The sequence below is a fragment of the Falco biarmicus genome, chromosome 11 (assembly GCF_023638135.1).
Source record: "Falco biarmicus isolate bFalBia1 chromosome 11, bFalBia1.pri, whole genome shotgun sequence".
Classification (NCBI taxonomy): Eukaryota; Metazoa; Chordata; class Aves; order Falconiformes; family Falconidae; genus Falco; species Falco biarmicus.
In genome coordinates, this window is record NC_079298.1 from 15731427 (window position 1) to 15754662 (window position 23236).

The window sequence follows — 23236 nt, forward strand, 5'->3', positions numbered from 1 at the left end:
TTTACGGAGAATAATCTCCATAATTTTGACAGTATCATCCTATATGTTTCTTGCCCAGAGTACCATCTCACATGATGGTCAGATATGATGACAATGGATATGGTATAAATAGACAGAGACAGATCTCTATAGGGATCAGTTTGAAAGAGCCAGATGGCAACAAACACATTTATTTTTTTCCCAGCTTCACAAATATGCTTTGTAGTAGGGCTGTGCCTTTTCATTCCAAATGAACCCAAACAAAACCCCATGTATCTTTTCTACGAACATTTCAATTCCTCTGAGAGACATCTGTGGGCCCAATTATATGAAGTCCAAGCATAATTTTACAGACTTACCATCCAGGAAATGCAATGACATAACCAGATTGCTTATAATTGTGTTTTTTTAATTGGCTTCCTGAAACATTAAAAAAAAAGTGAGAAGCACAGTTCCTGATACTAGGCCCCATGCATACCACTGCTTTGCATGAATAAGCCTCTGATTAATTCTGAGATGCCTTAAAACACATCTTAGTCACTGTAAAAATGTAAACATTTCCGCAATCAAATTAACATCCACATCACTCGTTTAGTAGTTCTTTGCCTCTGACTTTCCTCTTTATATTCCTTTGACTTCTCTGCCAATTTTTCCATTCTGTCTTGGTGTCACTCATAAGTTCATACCTTCTCTTCGATAATTCTTGCGCAGAGGACATAGTAGCTTCCAAATCAATAAAAGCAGATTCTTTTCCTTTACTATGTCTGTAACCAACTGAAAACATTTCTGTCTGTAGTAGAAGTAACACTACACTGTCCAGAGTACATGTACTTTTGGCACTACGGAGCATACATGCATCAGTTGAGTCAAGAGATTCATTAACTGAGATGGAACCACACTCTAAAATTTTGGATGTCTAAACTTCATACCAGACACAGGACCATACATGTGCCTTTTCTGCTTTTGCCAAGTTTTTACTAATTATCTTCAGCAGTACAGATAGATTCAGCATTTTTAGGATAAATCTTCACTGTTTTGTTCACCATTTTTTACATAACAAAAGCCACTATTTATGGTGCTTTAATGCAGCAGGGAGAAACTTCCAGATTCCCACTGAACGACAGCTGCTGTTTATTTCAGAAGATGGAGGAGATCAGTCCAGATTCTTTTCGCCTGTCCTGTCCCCGTGGTCATTTACATTGACACTAAGGTGGGGCTACAGAGGTTTTTCAGAATGGAGTTTAAGGGTTGCTCTCACCCAGTGCCTGCTGTGGAAGCTGCCTCTCCCCTGTAAGCATTTTGAAAGCTGTCATCCTGTTTGGGATGTTTGTTTCTCCCTTCTCCTTGCTGTGAGCCCACTTTCCCTTTTAATGAGGAGCCATGCAGGCAAGCTGAGAGATGCTAAATGCAGAAAGATGATAGAGAAATCTACATTTTGCCAAGGCGGCTGAACATTGGCAGGTTCAGTCGCAGACCCTCCCTTTCTTAGGCTCAGATTGAACACAGCTAAAGGGAGACAACCTGAGCTGGGTAGCAAATACAGGGTTTAAAGTTGTTTTTGAGCCAACTCTGTCAGGCAATCACACTCTATCACCTGTCTAATCTTTTAATATGTGATACTGGCTTGAATATGGTATGTAAACTGGAAAACACAGGAATTTCCTTTTTTAAAAAAGTATTTTTTCCAAAATGTTTTCTGAATGGGAAGGCAAGTGATGTGGGGATTTTTTTTGTGTATTTTTTTCTGCTTGGGGAAAGATGAGGGCCATTTTTAATCCATATACTGTCTTATATTTGGGGGCAGTAAAATAAAGGAAGCCATAAACCTCTGTAAATACAATTTTCTAGAGTATAGTGGCAATGGTACTGATTAGTGATAAGTGCACCATTGTTCCTTGATATCTCTGTGAAGTGAAGGCACAAGCATTTTACTCCCTGGGGATCATTCAGTTGAGGGTAACTTTTGGCAGGAATTTATGCTGAGCTGTATTCTGCCCTATTTCCTGGTATTTCAGGTAAATCATACTGGCACCTTCAGTGCATTTGCCTTTGTACTTTGAATGAATTGTCATTTCAGAGATTACAAAGCCTTTTTACAAATTTGAAGAATAACAAACTCTGTGTGGCTTTTATATTCAAATTTGTTTACAGAATGATATTTGCAAATAACTATTTAAATCGCCTTTTTAAAAAAAAATCTGATGATGCAGTCAGTAGTTTGTGCTTGGAGGTATATTTCTTTCATTGCGTTCATTATTCATGATAGTTCTGTAGTTATCCTATGCTATGGGAATCTGCTGCATTCATTAAATATCATTTCATAAAATTGATGGACTGTGGCTGGCACAAGTTTATCTATAACATTTTCATAGAGAATATATCATGCAACTAGCTTGTAAGATAGGCTTATGAGTTTTAGAAAGTATGCAGATTTATTACACATTTCCTGTTTGCATTGCTCTGCCACCTCCTTTACTGCAGGGAGCACATGCCTCCAAACCAAGATGATGCCTAAAGACTCTTGGGGCTAGTACTTGATTCTGTTACACTGCTGCAAGCCCTCTTTAGGATTTCTTGTCCTGTGTGACCTCATGCATAGTTTTGAAAAATACAGTTTTCGATTCTTGTAATCATTGCATTCTAACCTAATTCTTTCTGCTTGTTCTAACAAGGGACACTTCTTAATTTCCTTCTTGATTTCCTGCATCAAATATTTGTGATGAAATGTCAGGGTTGCACACCCATGTCTCTGTGCAGGAGCTGTTTATGGTTTAAAGGTGCATAAACACTACAACATACAGAAAAAAATATAAATAATTTTGAGATCCCCAGGGTTTCAGTTTTGTATACACATACAGCAAAAAATGTTGTTGCTATGATGGTCTAAGAATACAGGTAAGCAAGGTTTTTCAAGAAAAAGCCATATACATTATTACAACAGCTATTATAATTGTTGTTGTTGGGGGGGGAACTCCTCATTTTTCATAGCCACTAGCTTTTTTTGTGGGAAGTGTGACTGCACTATAATAATGAACTAAAATCTATGTAACAAGGAGATTGTTATTATAGTGGGCAACAACTGAAATGTGATGGCTTCTGCATTGATCATTATAAAAGTAAATCGCAGATGGTTGGGAAGCGCTGTGATCATCTGGTTACATTAATGTGGTAGTACATTAGCTTAATGCATTGAAGGTCAGGAAGTTTACATCTCTGACTAAAGTGGAAATCTGCAAAGTGTAACATAAACCAGCAACAAGTATCATAATCGATTGTCACTAAGAAATTAACATGGCCAAAAAGAACTATTTCTAAGCAGTAGTGAAGAGCAGAAAACTATAGACCTGTATACAAATTTACAACCGCCTTGTCTCAAGGAATGTTTTATTTGCCAAGTACTGCTCTTCCTGCAGACAGTTACAATGACTTTTAGTTACACTTGTTGGTCACAGAAGTCTAGCTGTGAAGAAATCAGAAATAAAGGAACAAAGCAGGTGATTGAACATTAATGCTTAGTAATTTAGTGTTCTGTATGAATTCTCATTCCATCCAGACTATTTTGTGGGTCAGGCTTATACTTCCTAGATGAATGTATGCATAAATTAAGCAAACGGTAACAGAAAAATGCTGGGTTTAGGTTGGCAGGTATGGTACTGGAGATTTATAACCACCATGGGAATGTGGCTTTTCTGTTTGCCTAAAGCTTATTGCTGTTGTGACCCTACTTATTTTCCAAGCCTGGAGGAATTACAGTGTCTGGAAATACATTCTGGATTCTGTGAGCATGCAAATTTACTTGACATTTCACAAATGCTAGAATTTGTTAGGCTGTTCTTTGTTGGATATGAATTGGTTTTGTTAACCTGTTAACCTATGTTAACAGACATAACACATAAAGCAAAGAACAGGACTTAATTAATTTGCTTTGCACCATTCTGCTAATGTACTGGAAGACATGACAAAACCAGAGAGCCTGGCAACTTCAATACGTTCGTGGGTTGGTAGTGAGGCAGTAATGACAAGAACACGCTTGGCAAAGCATTTCTTAATCCTAGGGATGATTTCTCTCAAAGAGCTTAGAGCACTGAAATTCTGAAAACAAGAAAATCCTCTTTGATGGATCTTGCTTCACCTTTGATTCTCATTCTGCTTAGCACCCTTGGTCCAAATAGATACCTCCTGCCTTTTCTTCTTCCAGCTGCTTCTGCTCACTCATTGCAATAAAATAGCTTTCACTTTCCAGACAGGTCCTTAAGCCAAGTGTTCACGTAGACAAACTGCAGCTTTCAGAGAAAACCACTGGAGAATTTCACTTCTTTCCCATGCAGGTTTCTGTCCAGAGTCCATTCAAAGACTTTGCTACTAGGAAACTGTATTTCAGTGAGGAAGAGACATATACAGTTGAGATCCCACAGTGACTCTCAAATTTGTATGGTTTACATGGTTTCTATCTCCTGGCACAGTATGGATGGTTTAGTCCTAAATGGAGCTTGTAATGCAACAAGCCAGTGACAAAACATTTGCCTTTAGCTTCAGTACAGAGCTATCATCTTTCAAAATGGACAAGTCAGAAATGCTGATCTCAATGTCAGAGTACTTCTGTATGTTTTTTGCAGTTAGTAATGTTTCTACTAAGTTTTGTTAGTCTCCTTTAGTGACCAGCAATTAACAGAAGTGTAATTCTGTCCACTGTAATTTGAAATGTGGTGTGGTTGTCAGCAAGCCTACAGGATTGCTTGGTTTATGACAGGTGGAGAATTTTACAATGTAAATATGATGCAGTGCTTTCCCAGGATTTACAACGCATCGTATGTGTAGCCATGTCTGGTTATCATGCTGCTGTTAATTTCTGAACAGATCCTGAGCTGAACCAGAGAAGCTGAAGTTCTATATCATTGGTCTCAGGGTTTGGGTGTTGTTTTTGTTTGTTGTTGTTCTTTTAGCAGCCAAAATAGCAGGATATAAAAACCAGTAGTTAGAAACATTCCAGAAGTACAATATACTTGCATAGTTTAACAGATTCCAAAACAATATTTTGGAAGAACAGGTACCTGTTTTTATCTCTTTTTCCCCTTTTGTCTTTAGTCCAAAGGATGCTGTATTACTGGATATTTACTGCATTACTTTTTGTGGTATAATGCTGCTTAGAAAGATCTGCAAGCAATATAAATTTGACGGGGGATATGCAAATGTCATGCAATATGACAGCCTGTGCTAGAGTGGAAGAACAGAGAGTGGATCTCAATTTTATAACAAGCTGGTTTGCTTTTTTTAACGAGGCAATTGGGCAGAATAAAAAGGGTGCAATTCCCACCCCCCCACCCCCCCATTGCAAATGTAACTCTCTGATCTTCCTTATTCTTTTATCTTTGCATGAGCTAGTTATAATAGGAGCCCTCAGAGTGCTTTTTATTTTTTGAGCCTGCAATATTTTCACATCTGTCATCTGAGAAATCATCCTTCTTTTCTTATAACAGACTTTCTAACATAGCCAGAGCATTTATCTTCCTAGCCTGTTAAACTGCATTTTCAGATCTATTCTGTTTGTCCAGTAACCAAAAGAACTCAGTCTGTCACATTTCCCAGTAACTCTCCTACAGACTGAAACACATCCTGCCTCAGAACGCTCCACTCATAACCCAATGTGCAGACATTACCACCTGCTTCCCTATTTCATCACTCATTGACAATTACATGACTCATGAATGCAAATTAGGTATAAACAATTCTCCTGAAATTTGAGTTTACCCAAACTTTTTAAACATTTTCTGATGTTTGCAGATGTACTTCAAGTTTATAAGTCTTTGGGAGGTATGATTTGTTTTTTCTTTTGAACAACAACATCTCAGTGCTAACTATGAAAATGCCAGTTCAGTTCTAAAGCATAGAAGATTTCCAAAAGCTAAGCAAGGAATGTCCTTGTCTTGCAAATAATGCAACATAGTTGCACTCTCAAGAAATGTAAGTGCATAAAAACCTTTTACTGTCTGAAAAAAATAGTCATTAAAAATGACTATTTTTTTTCCTATTTATTTCCCCCAAGTAGTCAGAATTCAGAGGTTTATAAGTTGTTCTAGTTAGGAATTAGATGCCATAGTCTGGTGTCAGAGAATGTTTAAATTCTTGTGGGCCAGACCTGAGAGTGTCTGTCACACAGTCAATGCCGTTTGAGCTAATGTTTCCACTCATCTTACCTGAGTAGTTAACGGTAAGAATTCTGTGGATATTCCACTTATCCCATTTAAAGCATTTCTTCACTATGCACTGTGGTCTTCAGATACAAGTTTGGATGTATTTTTAGCTATGTTGACAGAGGTATTTTACATTGTAGAGTTTCCTACAGCTTAGAAACACCTACATAGGTGTCTACGCGAAGGAGGTTGAATCCAGAACATCTCACCCCCTCAGTATCACAGCAGGGATTCTTAGTTTGGTCACAGGACCACTTGATCAACACTATTCTGCTTGCTTATCCAAGCTACTATGTCTGTGTGGTGCTGCTACCAGCCTTGGATTGCTGCTAATATGGAGACCTGTCCTGTATTTCACCACACAGTTGACATGCCCCAAGGCAGTAAGCAGAACTTCCGCAATTTTTTTTTTTTTTTTTTGTGAAAAGAGGAATTTTCTTTGAGAGGAATCTCTCAGGAAAATAGGGCAAATCCATGGTTAGCAAGCTCTCATAAACTGTTAACATATTTAACTTAAAAGGTTCCTCTAGAAAGAAGATGCTTGTGACAGTCTACCACATAATAAAACCATATTTGAAGCAGACAGATGGAGCTAAATGAACCAGAAAAACCTCCAGTTCATTTTAAAAGGTCTGATGTAGCATGAGAATAAAACAAAAAACCCCAAACCAGAACAAACTTTAAAAAGAAAAAAAAACAAAAATAAAATGGAAGCTTTATAGGATAATCATTATCCTGTCTGTCCCTACTGTATTGACTACCTGAATGGTAAGTTTTAGAATTCAGGAAATCAACTACATTACCACATTGGAGAAGATTCAAAATTAACCAGTGTGGTTTTATCTTTCTGTGTAGTACCTATATTTTTAAAATTGTGACTTTCTGTAATATTTGAAAGAGAAAACTGTGTTGCAAAAAAGCACATGTATGGTAAGAACTTTCAGAAAGTATAACAAGGGCTTTGTCTCTGAAGGAAAATGAGTGCAGGGGCACCCAAATGAATATATACAACTCGCAGGGAAAAAGCATGAACAACTCTAAGCAATTTCTGATGAGCAAGGAAGTTAACAAGAAAGAGAGATTTGATATAAACAGACTTACTCATACAAATGCTGAATATCAGCAATTAAAACATTTTAAATGTGGCACTGCATGTTAATGCTTCTTCAAAGACAGTCTCTATTCTTCTCATCTTGTGTAATACGCATCATCTCCTGGCAGCTGAGAAGTTTGAAGGGAGGTCTTTGCAATACTGCTCCTCCTCCTGCAATGAATCATTCCTTCCAGAGATAGTTAACTAATACTATCTATTTGCCATAAACCAAATGATAGCCTAAACTTGATTATACTAGCAATGTGCTTTTCTGTAGCATCATTTCAAAGCAGAGAACCTGAGGATCTGTTTATTTATTACTTGGTGAACAAATATATTCTCAGCAGATGACAACTGAGGATAACATCCTGCTTTAACAGCAGTTTTTCATGGCATGGTTTTTTCCACTTTCCTCCACATTTGCCTTCCTGGATTTTCTGTTTGTTACTACTTTCTGATGCATGCATCAACACTACTCAAACAGGCAACGCTTTTAAAGTTACATTCTTAGTCATGTCTGGGTTGAAAACACTACCTGTCCAGCCAGAGACACCACTGATACATTGCAGTCTAAAGAGAAGTCTAATAATTTGGACACTGATAAAAGAGCCACTTGCACATCAAAATGTGTAAGTATAATTTGCATGCTGATGCAATACACTGGTATATAAGTACGGTCTAAAACCTCTACAGCAGTGTCTTGGGCAAAGATGAGGGAAACAAGGAGGACGTATATGTGGGAAAAGAGACATAATTTATAGAAGCATGACATTTTGTCTGGCAGGCATGCTTAAGGAGTGATGGTATGTGTCACTAACTTCAGGGTATACTTTAAAGCAAAAAGAGATCTTTTTCAGGGGAATTATTATACTTCATCTTCACACTATAGCACCCGCAAGTCATCTGTAAATATATGTATTTGTATCTTTTAAGAATAAATGAACAGCCTGCATTTCAAAGAAATGGAGTTCGGACTCTGGACAAGTAATCCAAGGTTATGGTTACCTCAGAACTTTGCAGTGGTCTTCTCTGCTCCTGTCTCTGTAACATGCTTCTCCATAGCCTATGTGGTCCCACTCCTAAGCTTCAAAAAGCTGTTTCTTCTAGACTGTAGCCCTCTTGCTCTCACAGTGATCTGGGGACTTACTTTCAGTAACTGATACTTTCAGAGGAAAGTATGCAGGACATATGTATACTAATGAGTTAGTTCTATGGAGTAGCCAAAGTAGGTAACAAAAAAGTACCACAGTGCAAGATGGATGTTTGATACATATTATGAATAGCTTGATTTTGATTTCATGTTGCTCTTAAACAGAAACCTTTTTAATCAGTAGGTCAAATTTCAACAAACATAATCCCTTTCATCCTCAAAATGAATTTCCATACTGGAAAACTGATCGGATTGGCTCAAAACCACTTTTCTGTACCCATGTTCACATACTGGCCTTGGGCCTAAATGACCTATTGAATGATTCTGAGCAAACTGGAACATTTTTATGGCCCCTTATAGCAGTTTTCCAACTGCTTTGAGCAGCCACAGCTGTATAAAACAGCCAAAGCCAATCCCAGAACCTGAACCAAATACACACAGATTGCTAGTCGTGCTGTTTAAGGCAAGAGTAAACCTATTTTTGTACATACTTATTTCTGTGGTGTAAGCAAGCTTAGGGCAATGCCCTTCATGAAAATTCTGCTAGTGCATAACTTTTTGATTACTTTTGTTCCTGTCCTTAGTCCTTATGAAGCTATTCATAAGGCTCTGTGTTTTGTGTCTTCTAAGAGACTAGTTCTCAATTAGTTGATCCTATTTTCGTTGCCTTTTAAGGGCAAGACTTCATTTCTTTCTAACAGTCTGCACCAAATGATAAGATAAGGGCCCTGAGGCCCATTCTTTAGTTGCACTTGCTGCCGTCCAAATTTAGATCCATATTTAAGTTTTGAGCTCTTTTGTGGGAATGTATGGTTGACAGCTGCAGTGTGTTTAATAAATCCCTTATGAAACATTGAATGAAGTAGAAAGCTGATGAACACAGATTGATTATTAGTCGGGCTTGTTTTAGAAATACTGCCGTGACTTGGTGTGGAACGTTTAACTTTCCACGATGCCCAACACAAGAGTCACCAGTTAAATCATCAACCTGGGCAAGGTTGACACAGCTATCCTCTGAATTTGTCAGATTGCTAATTATGTGGAAAAGCAACACATCCTGTACAATTTACTAACAATTTCATGGACTTTCTACGCTTAGTTGTTGACTCTGGCTATCTAAAGGAAACTGAAATTTTTAAAATTATATATTGCTTTAATCAAATATTACACTTCCTTACAAGACAATTGAGGCTTTCTTCTACAGTCTTCCTTGTTTCATCTGTACCACATTTCTTTCCATTCACTTGTACCCTCACTGGGATGTGTAGAGCTGGAAATTAAGCAAACCAAATAAATTATATCTGAATTCCAGTGTGGGAATTTTGTAAGCTGCCTAATGGGTCCGGCATTTAATCTGTCTTGATAGGAGACAACTAACATTTAAAATTTCCATTCATGAAGAGTAGCTACTTAGACTGCTTAGAAGGTACCTTAAATTTTTGCATGCTATTTATTTTTCATTTATGTGTGTTCTTAAACATCTTCCTCTGTCTGTTTCTTGGCTGATAAATCTAGCCATTATAGTCTTAGTGTAGACATCATTTATACCTAGAAAAGCATATCTGAAAATACATTACCTTTAAATAGCAGGATCCATCACATCTGAGCTCCCATGTCTGATAGCCAAAAAGCTCCATTTCATTTCAGAAGAAAAATTGCTTCTGTCAAGGTAAACAGAATGCATTATCCCCCTTTAATAACCATTTTTAAGCATGCTTCTGTATTACGTTTTTCACAGCTGTATTACAATAAGCCTTAGAGTAATTGCCAGTTCTTCTGTCTAATAGGTTCATTATTCTTTTGCCATAATTGCAGCCATTAAACGTCCAATTGTTAAATTTCCACTCCTACATTTACTTAGTGTTACATTTTATAATGGGGTATGTCATTACAGCACCCCAGTGGCTACAGCTGTTGTTCAAAGTGTTTCTAAAAGTCAATGAGATCTATTTGAGATATGTCTGTATTCTTGATTTTTCACAGATTCTCTCCACTGCACTATGTGTGTCGTCTTTTTTTAGCTTTTTCAAAGATAGCTGCATTTAGCTACCCTTTACTGAAAGTTTTAGAACCTGACCTATTCAAGAAGACATAAAGCTCTGACTTTAATATTTCTAAAGCACCATTTTTTCACTTTTATGAAATGATTCATATATAACAAGGTGATGGAGCAAAGATTTAACTAAGGGAAATTAACACTTACGGCTTAATAGCTTTTCCAGAGCACTGATTTATCTTTTGTCATGTTAAATTTGTTGGGCATTTTCTTTGTTGTAAAAGAAGCCTTGCTCCTAGTGTTAGCTACAGTCATGGTAATAAAATTATCTATTTAATGCTCCTTGCTTCATTACTTGACATTTCTAGATAAGTTAATAAGTATGCTAGGGTTTACTTCTTATTTGTGTGAGAGGGACTTGGTCTGAAATGTTACGTTTGGAGCTGATACGTAAGCTTTATTAAAATAAGCAAAAGCCCTTACAATTATCACTCTGTCTATAATCATTAGTAACCTTTCTTTTCTAAGACACTCATGTTCTATACAGTTTGTGTGTGTTATCTGGTATCAATTAGTCTTTTTATAATGACACTGAAAAATTTTGAGACAACTATGCTAACACTTGCATTAGTTTATGTTGCTGCAATGCATGGAGGAGCTGTTCTGGAAATTGCTGGTACCAATAATTATAAGCCCCGATCAGTTTCCTGGGAAAGTTGATACCCCATACCCAATAACACTATTTGTGAGGTTATCCAGCCTCTTTTTGGGATATAACTTCATGTCACTTTAAAACTCTCATAGACAGTATGTCATTTTTATTACTTAGATTTCACACTCCTCCATAAAGGGTTGATGAAACCTGCATTTGAAATGTATATCACATAAGGGTTTTTTATATACCGCATTTTCATTCTTAACCTCATTACTGAGCTATAACGTTTTTCAGTGATTAACCTAAAATTGCAGCATTTCTTATCAGTATATGTAGTATTTCATATCTTCTACATATCTCATACATAACAAAAGTAATATGGTATAGTGATAAAGATATATGAATTACAGAAAATAAGTTTTTATTTAAGTACTTTTAAAGAGAAAATTTTTTTCATCCAAATTCCTGCCCATATTGTAGAACTTATACTGAAGGTAGAAAAAGAAAGAAAAAAGAATGGGGGGTTGGGGGGGGGGGCGGGGGGCGGGGAAAAGCATCTTGTTTTTTACTGTATGAAGGTAGACTTTCCACAGAGAAAGACCAAGAAAAATCCTTGTGATCTCTACTTCTAGATTGCGGTTTGAATCTACATCATTATCAAAGTAGAAAGTTGTTACCATATCATGTCTCTGTACCTGACATTTATCTGCTTGTTATAATGATGTTTTCAGTACTGAGGTACTGGGTAATTAATTCTTTCAGTGTCTGGCACTAGATTACAGTTATACTAGATATGCCAAGGTGTTGAAGATGCAATTCAGATGTTCTGTTCTCTTGTGGGGGAGTTCTTTTTGAGCAAAGTAGATGTAGCAAATTTCTACTGTAAATGTCAGTTTTACAGCTACAGAACAGGCTTCACTTTCCAGCATCCCTGGGTTATAAAACTCAAGGATATACAAAAGTGGAGAGAAAAAAACCCCACCAGCTAGTAAACTGGAAGAAAAAAACAATTTTACTATGTGATTGGTGTTAATGTAAGCAAGTAAGTAGCAGAAAACATTTACTTAATTTTATCCTATTTTCAGCTCTTTGGGGCACTAGGTAAAAGAAAAAAAAACCAACCCACAAACACATTCTTTGTTCACAATTCAAGCCAAAACAGAATTTCACAGTTAGATAATTATCAGATTGTGAATTTCAAATATTTCAACCAGATGTATGATTCCCATATAAATCATGTTATTCTGCAAGCCATATAACTTAGTTAATAAATATATGTTGTATTTCATACCAGCTAGAAATAATTCCTATTTATATTTTTCATTACAGTAGTTACAAGTATCATCATCATCTCTTTTGTAGCTGCAGTGGTTTGTGGGTATAACAGCACTATTGTGCAGAAATCATCTGTTCAGTAGTTTGAGTCTTTCAGTGATCTTTGTGTTTGAGCCAATGCCCATCAACATTAACTGAGAAACTTCTATCTATGACTGGCTGGAGAATCATGTAGTTTCAAAGATACAGTGAAGGTATAAAATTGCTATATTTTATTTGGCAGTATGAATGAGTAAACCAAATTGCTAAAATAGCATTTTTTTTTAGCATATTTTTCCCTTAACACATGTAGATGATGTCAGTTAATCCTTAATGAGAATCTTATTAAGGTGGAAAGATGTTGGGAACAAGATAGCTGACAATGTTGTTTGGTAGGGATAGATTGCTAGGAAGCATTTTGAGTTTGGAGCAATGGAAATTTGCCAAACAGAAAGTCTGAATAAATTACTAATTTGAAGACTCATCTAAAAAGAAGTTCCAGGAAATGGTGTCTGGAGAGATGAAGAACAGAGATGCCTGATTTAGCTGCAGTGCCAGCTAAGGCTACTAAGCAAGGCGGGCTGAAAAAGCTCCACGGTTATAGAAAAGACCATGGGTTGCTCCAACGGACTTTATCCCAGCCAGTGGTGAGAAAACGAAGAGAGTGACATGCATACAACATTATTTTTTAGCATTAATCTGAGCACATCTTATCCTGTTAAATTAAAGAGACAACGGTTTCAGAAGTGCTTTACAATCTTTTTGAGTTATATTTACCATGTAAATTTTCTGTAAACTGGATGAGTGGACATCTTTCAATGAAGATTTCTGGAAAAGGCTGATTAAATCACTAATGCTCTTGAAGGGTCATTACCAAGTTCAGTGGACAAGGAGTTCAGCTATGATTCTGGCTGTGTAGAGAGGTTTCTAGAAATAGTAGCTACCTCATCAGGGTACATCTGGGAATTCTGAGTGCAATGCCTTCACTCAGCTTGGACTCCAGAGGCTGATGAGTGACTAAATAAAGCTCATGAGAGTGTTTTAAGCTACTTTAATGATGAAAGCCAACTAAGGAAAAGGAGACATTTTTTTCTCCCTGTGAGCATAAAGTTTCATAAAGTGGATATAGAACTTTGTACACAAGGCCTTCATTGCTCATTAATTATGTAATATTAACTGCAGTCACCTGATCAATGCCTTTTGGATTTTTTACAAGTATAATCTGTTGTGGAAAACTCAGCTTTTCTTTTATAATCTGTTTTGGAAAACTCAGCTTTACTTTTGCTGTGTTTCACTGTCAAATACCCTTACTAGTGACAGAGAATGGAATTGAACTAAAAATCTGGAGCAAAGACAAAATGTAAACAAGCTGAGAAAATGGTTCCTGGTCGAGAAAGCTGGGTGCAGGCATATCTGACTCTATGTAAAGGTGAAATCTGAGGCTTCTTTCCTCCAAATACCCACCCCTGAATGGTGTCTCGTCTCTGCTGAAAGCCTAGAAAGTGTTTAACCCTTGTTGATGTCCTTTGAGAATAGCAAACTTGCCATGTTATCCATCAGGTAATAGCTATGAGTGCTCCAAAAAAAGGATAGCACTTTTCCAGTTCTGCAAGTAATTACCTACTTTTTTTAAACTTTCAACAGACTCAGATGTATGTTGAACTTAGGAGTGCTATCATGAAGAGATTGCACACCCTGAAACTCCTAGCTGGCTGTACAGCCCATAATGTAGACTAATGAGGTTGGGGGATTAGTTTGTAGCATAATCTGAAAAGTATGGCAAGGCTTTTGCACTGTTTTTTTCACACATAAATTAAAAAACTCCTGTTTAAGGCTTGAGTGTACAGTTCATAGGTCAAATTTCACTCAAAGAGTAGGACCATTCACAAGCTAAACGTGAAGGCAAAGTGCTACCTAAGGTGAGGACCAGAGTGCTGAGTCTGAGTCTTGAATGGGGATTTGGAATATCATGATCTTTAAAATGCTCTAGAAAAAATCTCTGGGGTGGACTCTATTCTGGTCAAGCTCTGGGAAAGTATGAAGGCTTCTGTTTGTGGAAAAGACTTCTCAACTTTGTGGAAGAGGTAAACAATACATATATTTTCCTACCAGCTAGTGGTGAAGTCAGTACTGAAAGGCAGATATAAGCCTACTTTAATGGACGTGAAAGATGATACACACAGCAGTGGTCTGGGAACACTCTTCTGTGACACTGATGGTTGCCCAATTCCATTTTTAAAGCTTTAAGAGCCAAAGAACCCTGAAACAGCTGTGCTTTAGCATGCTGCTGGGGACTGGGAGAGGAGTGCATGTGTATATAGGCATTATGTTAGTTGAATAGTGAAGTTATAACAATTTGTACTTGTTAATACAGTTGAGTTATGTATCTGTGGACTTAATAGGGCCTTTCTGCTTTCTGTTCTGCATGAACACCATCAGCTACATTCCAGCTGTAAAATCATTAGTAATGGAGACAGTACAGACATAAAAAATGTAGTTTAACTTTCAGTTCTGAAATTACAGCTCTTGTTCACATTGTATTCCTTGCAAATGAGGCCAATCCTTGCATCTTCCAGACTGTTAGTTGAAAAAAAAAAAAAAAGCCAAAACAAAAAGCAAACCCAAACAAACCCACCCACCCTCCTGTGTCTTGAGAGTTAGATAACTTTGATATGGTATGGTTGGTGTGAACTGTGTAATGCACAGTGGATCTGCTCTTGTTTGTATTGAAGTCATCCCAAAGTCATTATTACAGTGACTTTTTCTGGCAGAGACTGTGCTTTCGCTCCTGCTATTGTATCCTTTTCTCCCAACAGTACACCAACATATCAGCTTGAGCTTGAAATAATAATATTTTAGATAGTCTATGACACAGCCTTAACCTTCTTTAATAACAGTTTTATGCATTCAATATTCTGCTGCTCTTGTTGGCTTGCAGTCTCTCAGAAGAACTGGTCACTAAATAAAATAAAGTTCGTATTTATTGCTATGTGTCATCTAAAAGCAATCACTCAAAAGAAGAATTATAAGATCTTCTGCAGATGAAAATGTTTTTGTGACTGAAGTTGGCAAGGCCAATCTGTTATCATGAGGCATGCAGAAGAAAGGCCAGTGATCTTGACTGTTTAGTGAATGCACTTATTTTCTTTTTGCAATTTTCATTATGGCAAATTGTTTGACCTAGCAGAAACACATCTTCTCAAGGCTGGGATCATATTGTTTTGCTAGTATAATTCCATCACAGTCAACAGTGGATATAAATGGAAAAATGAGGCAGAAAGGTACAACAGTATAGGATGGTGTGTTTTCATATCAGTAATCATTGTCTATTTAAAATAAAATAAAAATATATGAAATGAGATGCTTTGACTCCATTTTATTAAGGTGAAGTGAAGTTTTATTACCAGTGCTATGATCAAATGAAGGAAAATAGGGATAGTGAGAACTATACACAGGAGGATAAAAAAAAGCAGCTAAAAATCTGTTACATTAATCTAACAGTTCTTGATATTCTATAAAGGTATTGAGATGTGATTTTTTTCATCCAAAGCTAAAAATTTCTGTGATAACATTAAATAAAAAAAAGCAAAAATGGAAGTCCTGTACGTTGTGTATATTTCCATTGAAGAAGAGACATGTCTGATTTTCTTTAGGTCAGTGTAAAAGAATAAAATTGCAAATTTTCTAATCTGAATTCTAGAGGATAAATAGCAAAATAATAGCAGCAATTGCTTGCAGAATAATAACCTCTACAAACAGAAGCACTGCTTTTTCTGTTACCTTACCAAATCATTATGGTGACATTTGACTGAGTGTACATATTCTTAATTTCTTTTAAAATTGTCTTGTTTCTTTTTTGTTAGATTTTTAATGTAATGAAAATATCATGTCTAGGGTCATGCTTTGTTGATTTTTTAATAGTAAAGATTATTTTACAATATAAATCAGTATGTGAAGGAGCATCAGCCTTTCATTTATACTTATGCAGCACAGTACTCATATAGTTACACTGGAGGAGAACAGACCTATGTTTATTTTTGGAAGTTATAAAGACATGAGCCGCTTGCTCATGTCTGTAGTTCCACAGAAGTTAAATTGCATTGTTATGCAAAGAAGACCACATGTGTACATTCTTCCAGTCTCCAGTTAATAAATGGCCTTACTCCTCTGTTATTTTCATGAACTATACAAAAAAGATGCTTATGTAGACAGTTCTTCAAAAAATAAATAAGGTTTTCTATAAGATGGGAAAAATAACACTATTTAATCTGCAGCTTACTGTGAATCAAACTGCAAATATAACATTTCACTTACTGAATTTTTGAATTGTTTTAATTACATTATGAATTTATCTCTATATGGATGTTGACATGCACTGAAACTGTGGTTATTAGTCACCTGAATATGTAGTGGCCTGGTTTTAGTGGGGTCTGACTCTAATTTACATGAAGTATTGGATACCTGTTGAGCCATGAAAAGGAATCATTAAAAAGATCTTAGCTGAGACCTATTTCCCATTTACTGCCCCATAACCTGGTGAAAAGTAGGTAAAGTTTCTTTAGTGCAAATTAGAATCAGACCTAGTATTTTCATGAAACTCTATTTTAGATCCTGGCATTGCAGGTGTAAATGTGCACGCATGTTATGTGAGAGTGGACAGTTAATATAACTGGCATATAAAATACAAGTTTATCTCGGGAATGAATCCCTATGTATGCACACACACACATGTACATACAGGACGGAGCTTTCTGCATGAGCGCCTCTCAGAATATAATCAGCATAGATGCACAAGGATTATGATAATTCTCAGGACTTTGTCAGCTCACTCTTGCAATACTCCTCAAGCATGTGACTTAAACACACTCACAGACAGCCTAGATATAGCGCTTTGCCTCACATAGCCTTTTTAGCTCCAGTGGTTTGGCTTCTTGACAGATGCTGAGGGAGGCTGGACCACTCTAGAAGTTAATCTAGTCTTTAGTCTTGGTTTCATCTGGATGTGCAAGGAGATATGATAAAGATAGATCCGCCTTGCTGTGTATCGCATCACATTCAGACCTAATAGTAGTTCATACTACTGCAAGCCAGCTCAGAGAAAGTGGAGGAATTACTGCTGTACCCTATTTGTCAAATCCCTGGATTGATTTGTTTTTGACTAGTCTTGCAGAGGTGGCTGAACGTAGAGTGGAAATTACTGCCTCAAAATAGTAGAGGCTTAGTAAAATAAGGTTATTTTATTCAGTCAATGTTTGCCAAGATTCTCTTCTAAAATATGACATTTTTATTTTTTTATTTGGCTTACCCTTTTTAGAATGAGGTAAAGGCTTTGGGGTTTGAGACCGTGAAACAGTAGAATTTGTCGTCTGTTTTTAAAAAGTTATTTCTGACTAACTTATAAATTACAAATTAACTCAATCTTTTTTATTCTGTTTCATTTTTGAGATATATTGATAGTGATGAGTCATATGAAAAAGATCTTGCATATGTAAGTGGTTACTGGAATTGTTAATACATTCAGCAATGATTTGCCACAGTATTGGATAAAAATGTATTTATGGAAAAGACTTGTAAGGTCTCTGAGTGGGAGCTCAGTTTTAATAGACAGTAAAGAGTCTCTTGCCATGTTTCTCCAATCTTTTCTTCCAAAGTTTTGGGGAAATCTGCTGTAGCTAATTTGTTGAATACTTAAAATGGTTGTAAAAATTACATTTTAAAAAAAGTCGGAGTTTTTTTCTCCATTTTCTGAACACTCTGAATTTAATGGACTGGCATCTGAGTTTTACTGAAGAAACCCATTTAAGCTACAAGAAGAAAATACCAGTTCACATTTTCACTTTGGTTGCTTCAACTCTATTGACTTCAGTGGAGTTAACCAATAGAAAGATGTTGACCCTGAAAACATACATACCCATGATCTCATTCGTTAGTTTATTACTGATCAGACTATCTGAAGTCCAAATATTGTCTGTGTGACTCCTACAGCTGTTTTCTAGATTTTCTTGCTTTAAGCCTGATGTAAGCAAATAACAAACTGCAGGCATTCAAATGGAGCCCTTAAGGATGTTGCTCACTGGTTTAAACTGTACTATCCAAGTTCACTGCTTAATTGAAGTAAGAGTGAGAACAGAATTAAGCTTACTGGGATGTTTTTTCAGTGTTTATTAGGCTGTAAAGACTGTGAATATGCTTTTCCCAAATGTCAATGAGGATTCCTTGTCATGTGCAACAGGTATAATCCAGATGAGTGTACCGTCTGCTAATTTCCCACTATATATGTTCTCATCTGAAAGAAGTCAAGGGTGTGAACATTCAGCCTAGTCTAAAATTGCTGTGAATAGTCAGTGACAACATTTACCACGTATTTTAGGAGAAAATATGGTATCAAATGGAGTAATTGAGTGTGGCTTCTCCATATCTTATAACTTGTACTTTTGCAGAAAGGTATTTATTTTAAGAACAAAAAATAAATTGAAATCACTGCATACTTCTGACAATCTCAAATCCTAAACTTTCCAAAAATAGATTCAATTTTATCTTGTTTTTAGGCTTCAGGAATGATATTACAGAAGCTGTTTTAGCATACTATTTTATCTTTGTGTTTGAAAGGCTTTTTTGAATCAGCTCAATTTCTTTAAGAATGCATAGAAACTATTTTCACAATAATTCTGTTTTAAGTATATTGATAATTGTGACAGTAAGCACCTGTGACTATATAGCAATGGATGACAAAAGTATAGCCTGTGCTAAGTTACCATTGAGAACAGATGAATTGTCATAGCTTTCAGAGACAAAAGTCACGTCCACACTGTTGAGATTCCAATTAGCCAACTTTGAACACAGTCTATTTGTCATATTTTGGGTAGCTAGCACTGCTGTTAGCTGGAAGCAAGAGACACTTCTCTACAGATGAAGCTATTACTGGCACAACGCACAGTAATATTCAGTTGTTCTCTACAACCTATAGCTTTTGTTTCATCAGCAAGCATGGCAGAAAACCTGAGTAGGCTTCCTGCCTAACAATTGTAGCACAGTTTTCTTTCATCTGATTTTGATAACTTCGTTAGAGATGGGTAGCGTTCTCTGGATTTTGACATTGCCAATTTAATATAACACAATGAAATATCTTAAACAGATTAAAAGACTCTGATAAGTTATGCCTTTTAAAATGTTCTTGATGTATTGTGTGACTACCCCAGGGCACAATATGAATATTAATAATAATGTATAAGGTAATGCAGAACTGTCTGCCAAAACACACGGTTCCCATTCTTCATTGTTGTTTTGTTTCCACTTTTTTTCTGTATTAGCAGTGGTTGTTGAAGTGCAGAAAGAGATACGTACCTAATCTTTCTCCGTGTTTAGCTTTTTCAGAAAAATATCCACCAGTAAGTTGTGTGAGCTTCTATAGAACTATGATTTAAGCTGGTTATTTAAAAAAAATCACAGGACAGTTTTCAAAAAATCTATAAATACATGGACTGCAGTTCAGCAAAGTACTTATACATGTTTTCATAGTCTGATTTAGGTTTCAGATTCAGTATTTTTGAAACAACATGTTGTGGTAGAAACAATGGAAATACTGGGAAGTTATTTCTTTCATAGAAAATAAAAGGATTAATGTGCATTAATTAAAAGGGCGGTACTTTTCTCTTGTTAATCATTTGATATACATTCTCCATGCCTCCATTTAAGTCCTGCATTGGTTACTTAAGTCATTGCTGCTTTTACAAAAGGCCAAATCTTGAAGGCAAGGAATATTTGCAAATGTTTTACTCTCAGTGAGAGTGGCCCAACAGGGTGCACCCTGTTACCCAGACTGAAATGACAGTGGTACCCAATATTTGCATAATCATGTAACATCCATTCTGTCTTTTCTGAAAATCACTGTGGCAGAAACTGGGCTCTGTTGTGTTGTACCAGCTGTAGCCAGTTTCTCTAGTTAGCACCTCAGGATGCTTTTCTAGGGATCACCTTAACACTTGTAACCTATTCAGATTGTCAGTTCCTTAGGCCTTGTCCCATTACTTGTTTACAAAGCGCCTGATTCTCCTAGAGTGATTAATTAAAGACATGATGGATATCAAAATACATGCCATACACTAGTTAACCTACATCTCACTTATAAGGCAGAATCACTTATGGAGGAAGGAAAGGGGTATCATGCATAGATTTAAAATTCCATTTCTCATTTATTTGGTAGGATGTTCTTTATATCAAGTTGAAGTAACTGAGCTCACCTGATGTGAGTATGAAGTTGGTTCTCTTCCAATGAAAGTACCATTTGCAGCTTTTGCCTCAAAATAGTGGAATATTTTTCACAAGCTAAATGTACAATTCTGTATGAAAAATTCCAGCAGGTTTTAGTTCCAGTAGTTCCAGCAAAGTGCTTATTAACAGTAAGAAACATAGATCCAGATAAGATACTTTGAAAACAGAATATCTCCTAAAGAAGGATGGAGTTCAGAGATGTTCTCAGTGAAGTCAGAATATCAGGATCATGACTATGAAAGCAGCTGTGGAAGTCATCTATGAGAAGGGCCCTGATCTTTCTATAAATCCCAGTAATCCAAATGAATCTAATCTAATCTTGTCATCCATGTGACCAGAACACTCCTTTTTTTTTTTTTTTTTTTTTTTTTCCTTTAGTAGCTTCCTCCCCTTGCTGGTCAGCTGCTCAGACAATAACAGAACTAAATATTCCATTTGCCCCTTAACAGTAGTGAGCAATGATTATTCATTAAGTCTGAGAGACATCTTTAATAGCAGTTGCGCCGACTTGGTCATCTTCACTGTCTTCTGGAATGCTTTACTAAGAGATCCTATGTTTCAAACTCCATACTCCAAACTGAATTTGCAATCTAGTTTCTGATATGGTTAAGTGAGATAGAAAGTTAGATGGAAGTTAGATCACCCTCTGTCATACGCTCAGAAAGCTGGTGAAAGTGACATCCATTTCCTGGCTTTCATTGAGTTTTCCAAGCAAGTTCTGTTACTGCTGATAAAGAAGGTTTCATTAATTCCTGGCAGATGAGTACCTTGGCCATGGAGTTAGGAACCTTCTCCTAGTATTCTGGTTGTTTGCTTTTTTGCCTTCATTTTGTAACTCGTTATTATGATCCATTGTATAACTCTGAAAAATTGCACTTCTTCCTTGTCAAATATTTTTACATATTATAATATTCCCTATGGTCATTCCTTAGCAAATCTTGACTTAGTTATTTTAATCCTTCTTCAAAAGCATCCTCTCTAATCTACGCGTAATATCTCAGGGGTTTTTTTTCCTGCAGTTATGTTTAGTTCACAGACATCTTTCTGGTATTAGAGTGTCAAAAGCTATGTACAGAATTCTATGTGCAGTCTCACCAAAGCTGCAAGGAGGAAGGTGATCACCTCATTGGGCTGTGATATGTATCTTTACAACCCAAAGTCAGCTGCTGTTTTGGCTGTTTCAGCTCTTCACTGTAAGCTTTAATTTGCCATGCTTGGCTGTCTCTTTGGGCTTTCCAGTATGTTCTTTCTACAGAATTGCAGTGCTTCAAGGTATAACAAAGGATGACTTAGATTTTTGGAGGAAGGATTTAATTTTTATTATATTTACTCTTATTTCTAACATTTAAGAGGGTTTTCTGTATGATTTCTGTGTCTTCAACTAGAATATAAAAGTGCCAAATTTATTTTGAAATGATATGCAGATATATGTATTTTCTACTTCCTTCAGATTATCACTGTTTTAGATAAAGCATGCTAGCCTCCTTGTTCACAGCAATTTTTGCTTGCATCCTGTTGCTAAGACAGTGATCATATCCAAGATAATTTCAATACATTTTTAATAAGATTTTCTGAGGCACAATTTGTTAAGTCTGTTGGTACATCAAACTCTGAAGACATAACAAATGGAACCTCACAAGGATTTTTTCCGATGTCTGGTTGTATAAGCATTTCACTGTTGATTCAGATTTTGAAACAGAGGGTGAAAAAAAAAAAGTAGATAAGGCTAAAAGGTTGGGAGAGCCTGCAAGAGGAAGATTAGAATTGAAAATGGTGATGATAAATTGGGAAAAAAACCCTGAAATCAGTAAGGTGACATCTAATACAGACAGGTATGTAAGTAGGAACACCAACACACTGTGAAGTGATTAGCTATGCAAAATCACTGCAGATAATTATCTGGCCTTAAACTGAATAGGAATCACTGCACAAACATGATGCTGGGTGAAAACAGCAAATGCTATTCTGAAGTGTAACAGGAGTGTCATCTAATTATGCCATGATTTTTAGTACTATTCTGGCTCTTCAGGACCACCATACTCTATTTGTAACCTCACACTTAAACATGTGGACAATTATGAGAAAGCTGAGAGAATGCCAGTGAGAACAATACAAGGTTTAGAAATGAAAGATTGATAGAGTTGATTGCTAAAGGCAACTGAATGTAATAATCACCTGTGAAAAACGTTGTAGTGAAGAGGACAGGGACATTTTTTTAAAAATTTCCCTGTGTCTACTTACAATAAAAAGGAAGTAATGAATCTCCTTGAAACACATAGTATTGGTCTGATGTTAGGAAAACCTTTCAATTTATAGGATGAAAGGTTGGGAGCAGGCTAGTTCTGGAAGTTATGCAAGCTTTTCCCAGAGGATTCTGGGAAAAGGAAAATAGGCTAACTACTCCTGATTCTATCTCAGAGGAGGGAGAACTCTGCATTTCTCTATGCTCAGTGCTGTTTCCGCTTCCCAAAATTAAAGCAATACAAAGTGTCAGAGAGGTCTGACTTGATACAAACTTCTTATTTTATGCCCCAGCCAGGCTCAGGATCCTCTTGCAAGTGTTAGTGTAGCATGCTGTAGAAATACA